Here is a 5,726-nt window from a genome sequence, read left to right on the forward strand (position 1 = left end):
TTTGTGCCATCTTCTACCTTCATCCTTGGTTATTTCATCCATTATTATGTATTGCTTTCTCTTGGCTATGTCTGGCTAAGTTCCTATTAGTTCACTCTTAGGTTGAAGCCATTATTCTAGGAATTGTTTGTGAGAATTCTATTGTTTATGTTCTAATAATAATTTCAGCATTGTTTTATGATATATTGTGTTTATTGTCATTGATTGATATTTGATTTTATCTAGGTTCGAAACTAGGTTGATTATTATTCATTCATATCGCTAGGCTTGATAATTCGATTTGAAAAGTCTTGTCTTTTTAGGTAGCAATCAGAATTAGCATAGACTATTTGCGAGTGCTTATTTTGTAGAGATTATAAACCTATGTCGAGTATCGGCGATTTGCCAAATGGTATTGCATAGGCCTACTTATCTTTGATCTTTATGATGTTGCGCTTTTGAACCTTAGGATTTCCTTGGTTATTGCTTACAACAAGGTTTCTAGGACTATTTGGACTAGTTGCTATTTACGAACAAAGAGTAGGACAACTAGATTATTTATTTAAAGAACATAACTTTTATAGAATTCGATAATCAACTTTCCATAAGAATAATGCGCTGATGCTAAAAGAGTGAGCTTCCATCGTTATAAGTTTACAAAATCCAACATTTACGTTTTATTTATTGCAAGATTAGTTTTACAACCAAAACCCCCCTAGTTACTACTAGGTAACACAATTGAAATAAGCTATCATTCTGGCTCCCTTGGGATTCGACTCCGACTTACCACTTCACTAGTGGATTATTTAGTTGGATTATCTTTGATAGGGCCAACGATCGTTTAACGCCTGTCAAATTTTGGCGCCATTGCCGGGGAGCCAACTGTTATAGTTTGTTTCTCTTTGTGTTATCTTGGTGTGGACCTATCTTATGGTCCACACCCGCACTACTAATTCAGATTTGCTTGATTTTATTCCAGAGATAGAGTGGACGCACTTGCGGAATCTGCGACAATCCCTGCAAAATCTAGTGATTGAATCAATGGCGGCTAGAACGTTGCGAGAGCTTACAGACCTAGATCTGAAGCAACAAAACTTAGGAGTGACGCTGCCTGCCCTAAATGCCGGCGTTACTTTCGAACTAAAGACCGGATTCATAAATTTGCTACCGAAGTTTTATGGCTTGGTTGGGGAGGACCCGATCATGCATCTTAGTGAGTTCCACGACATCTGCAGCTGCAACAAGCCGAGTAACGTCACCGATGAGCAAATTAAGATGAGGGATTTCGGTCTTACATTAAAAGATAGCGCGAGATAATGGTATTACTTGCTGCCCACCGGAATTATCGACACTTGGGATAAGCTTCACAAAACTTCCTTAGCAAGTATTTCCCGTCCAAGAAGGCGGTTACGTTGAAAAGGGCGATTGCAATGGTGGAGCAACATGATGATGAGACGCTATACGACTATGTGGAAAGGTTCGCGAGACTGTGTGCGAGTTGCCCATTCCACGAGTTTGAGGAGAAGGATTTGGTGACCCACCTCTATAATGGGTTGCTAGACAATGAGAGGAGATTGGTAGATGTTGCGTGTAATGGGAATGTGCTGAATTTGACTCCCGCTGAAGCTAGAGCACGACTGAATGAGATTGCTGAAGGAACGAGGAGCTTCGGAAGGACGTATACGAGGAAAGGAGCTAATGTTGTGAGCTCCGGAGAGCCTGAATAGAAAAGTGAGTTGGCTGAGTTGAAGAGCATGATCAAGAACATTGCCATCGGAAATAAGAAAACCTGCGAGAGTATGTGGGATTTGTGCGGATGAGAGCCATCCTACCGATGCGTGCCCGCAACTCCAGGACCAGACCATCTTGAAGTACATGCTGTAGGAGGTTTCGGACCTCCTAGACCTCGGTATGAGAACAACAGCTACAATCTGAGAGGTAACAATCATCCTGTATTTAGATGGGGTGACTCGGCTGGGGCGCAGAATAGGCCGTATCAATACAACAACCAATACTGCACGCCATACCCACCAAAAGTCGACGAACCATCGCTGAAGGAGATGCTCGAGTCATTGACCAAACACTTTACAACCCATGTCCAAACGACGGAGTCTAGCATAAGGAGTTTAAAAAACAGGCTGCTCAAATAGTGGAAGCGGTCAATAACCTTCAACAGCAACGCTCGGGGAAGTTTTCATCACAAGCCGTAGCAGCACCAAGAGAGAATGTGAGTGTAATCTCGACGCTAGGAGAGAAAAGGGCTGTTGAAAAGAACGAGGAGGAAGAGGCTGTAGAGATGTCTCGACCAAGACTTTAGCCCCGAGGAGAAATCTCGATCGTGACTCCAAACTCTCGACCGAGACTTTATCCCCGAGGAGAAATCTCGATCGTGACTCCAACCTCTCGATCGAGAAGGCGGTGATCCAGAATACGAAAATTTTTCCGAAAAATGTCTCGACCGCGACCCTGTGTCTCGACTGCGACTTCCAGAAGATGATGTTCGGGATGAAGATGAGAATCTTCAAGAAGTTCGGGAAATGTAAGGGTAACAGTTATCTTCTCCAACTCGTCAAGAATGTGCCCCGTTTTGCTACGCGGTTAAAAGGAGATGTGCACTACAAAGACAAACGAGAAGCTGCAAGGAAGACAGAAGGTACAGGTCAGCGGAAGAGTCTCTGCAGCCATACAACCAAGGATAGCTACCAAGCGCGCAGACCAGGAATGGTGAGTATCCCTTGTACCATAGGTAAAACTCGAATTGATAGAGCTATGTTGGACTTAGGAGCTTCGATTAATGTTTTGCCTTACTCGGTGTACGAATCATTAGGTTTAGGGCGCATGAGTCAAATAGGGGTTGTTTTGCAACTATCCGATGGATCTACAATTTATCCGAAAGGGTTGGTCGAAGATGTGTTGGTTATGGTAGAACATCTCGTATTTCCTGCAGACTTCTATGTATTAGATGATCATCATGACTCGCATGCTACACCTGTTCTGTTAGGTAGACCGTTTATGCGGACGACCAAGACTAAGCTAGATCTAGATACTGGGGCGCTTACGCTCGAGTTTGATGAGGATGTTGTTAACTTTAATATATTTGAGACTGCGACACAACCCCTGGATGATAGCTCAGTATTCTGCATAAATGATGTTATTAAACTTTCTGAGCTAGGATTGAATGCTGTTTTGGGCAGTGGCCCCACCTCGCTAACCACACAGGAAAAGAAACCTGCTAAAGCTGTTGTGCAAGGTACGAAGAAGGCAAAAACAAATCCCAAAGCTAAGTCTAAATGTGAGAAAGGTAAGGAGAAAATCAAACCCAAACAAGTATGGGTAGTCAAGGAGGAGAATGGTCTAAGGTTCAAACCTTTCCATCCGTGGTTCAAAAGATGTTGTTAGATGATGCGATCCGGAAGGGATGGAATGGACATGGTTGAATTACGTAGAGCGTTACGTCGTGCCGCACGTTAACTAAGGCGCTGATCGGGAGGCAACCCGAGGGATTTTTACTAACGTTAATCTCATTAGTTGTTTTGTTTTTGTTATTTTTAGGAAAACCCACGGAGCCAGCAGGAAGGAAGCCATTGGAGAAGTAAACCGACACAACTTCCTGAAACTGCCCATGTCGCGATCACGACCACCAAATCACGATCGAGATATCGCCCCAGTAGAGTTGTCGCGATCGCGACCCACCAAATCTCGACCATGACACGACACTACTTTCGACGATGACGATGGTAGATCGGGGTGTTTTCTTCCTTTTCCCTTTTTAGGTGTCCTCTTTGGCTACATTGAGGACAATGCGCGATTCAAGTGTGGGTAGAGGAGTTGACTTGTTAGGTGTTTTTCACTAGTGTCTTGTTATTATGCTGTTGTACCAGATATTTCTTGAACTCTTACATTAGTTTTGTTCAAATTTGGCAGGCGTTAAACGGTCGTTGTCCCTATAAAAGATAATCCAACTAAACAATCCACTAGTGAAGTGGTAAGTCGGAGTCGAGTCCCAAGGGAGCCAGAACGATAGCTTATTTCAATTGTGTTACCTAGTAGTAACTAGGGGGATTTTTGGTTGTAAAACTGATCTTGCAAAATAAAACGTAGAATGTTGGATTTTGTAAACTATAAACGATGGAAAGCTCACTCTTTTAGCATCAACACATTATTCTTATGGAAAGTTGATCATCGAATTCTATAAATGTTATGTTCTTTAAATAAATAATCTAGTTGTCCTACTCTTTGTTTGTAAATAGCAACTAGTCCAAATAGTCCTAGAAACCCTTGTTGTAAGCAATAACCAAGGAAATCCTAAGGTTCAAAAGCGCAACAACATAAATATCAAAGATAAGTAGGCCTACGCAATGCCATTGGAAAATCGCCGATATATGACACAGGTTTATAATCTCTACAAAACCAAGCACTCGCAAATAGTCTATGCTAATTCTGATTGCTACCTAAAAGAGTAGACTTTTCAAATCGAATTATCAAACCTAGCGATACGAATGAATAATAATCAACCTAGTTTTGAACCAAGATAAAATCAATATCAATCAATGACAATAAACACAAGAGAATATAAAACAATGCTGAAATTATTATTAGAACATAAACAATAGAATTCTCACAAACAATTCCTAGAATAATGCTTCAACCTAAGAGTGAACTAATAGGAACTTAGCCAGACATAGCCAAGAGAAAGAATACATAATAATGGATGAACTAACCAAGGATGAAGGTAGAAGATGGCACAGATGGCACAAAGGTGGGAGCTTTCTTCTTGGCTACTGAATTTCTAAGAACTAATTTGTGAAAGTGGCAGAAGATCCCTTAACCTAATTTCTAAGGGTTTATATAGTGTCTAACCTAAAAGAGATAAAATAACTGAAAATAAAAGATAAAGTCCGTCTTAACGCATCGGAGTAAAAGCCATGAGACTGATCGTTTGGAAAGGATGGAATCAACTATATTGTAAGATAGAGCTTGTACCTTAAGTCTTTTTGCGGCTAGTTTGTTGTTAGGAAGGATGTCCTTTAGCTTCCAGTCCATGATGGGTTTCGTCCAATCATCTTCCATCCGCGTCTGATCTCCGCTCTAGTCGCCGACGTTTAGAACTTCGACGAGGGTACTTGCGATAGTAGGCACCACGGGGGTGGTGACATGGACGATTGGAATATTAGAAAACTCCGAAGAATGTAGGGAGGATCCAAGGTTGGCCAATGCATCGGCTTGCGCATTTTGTTCCCTAGGGACATGTTGGATGTTGAAGCCCTCAAAATATTCCATAAGAGTCTGGACAACCTCTAAGTATGAGACCATTCGTTCGTCTTTGGTGCGAATGATCTTCGAACCTGATTGATAATGAGCAGAGAATCACAATTGATGGATAAATCTAACGCCAGGTGTAGGCAAAAAACGAGTGCTTCATATTCGGATTTGTTGTTCGCCGCCTCCCATTCGCATCGAACGGCTTGAGCTATATTATCCCCCCTAGGAGATTTCAGGATGACGCCGAGCCCCATTCCTCTCATATTGGAGGCTCCGTCTGTGAGCAACGTTCAAATACCCATATGTTTGTCACTGCTGACCTCGAACGTGCTCGCGATCTGGCTTATGCTCTATGGTCGGACTGAAGTCTGCTACAAAATTTGCGAGGGCCTGAGACTTGATTGCAGTTCTTGGCTCGAATTCGATCTCGTAACCACTGAGTGCATAATCCACTTAGCCATTCTCCCGTGTTCTCTGGTTTTCTC

The sequence above is a fragment of the Phyllobates terribilis genome, unplaced genomic scaffold (assembly GCF_046119375.1).
Source record: "Phyllobates terribilis strain yellow unplaced genomic scaffold, ASM4611937v1 Scaffold_4855__1_contigs__length_56578, whole genome shotgun sequence".
NCBI lineage: Eukaryota > Metazoa > Chordata > Amphibia > Anura > Dendrobatidae > Phyllobates > Phyllobates terribilis.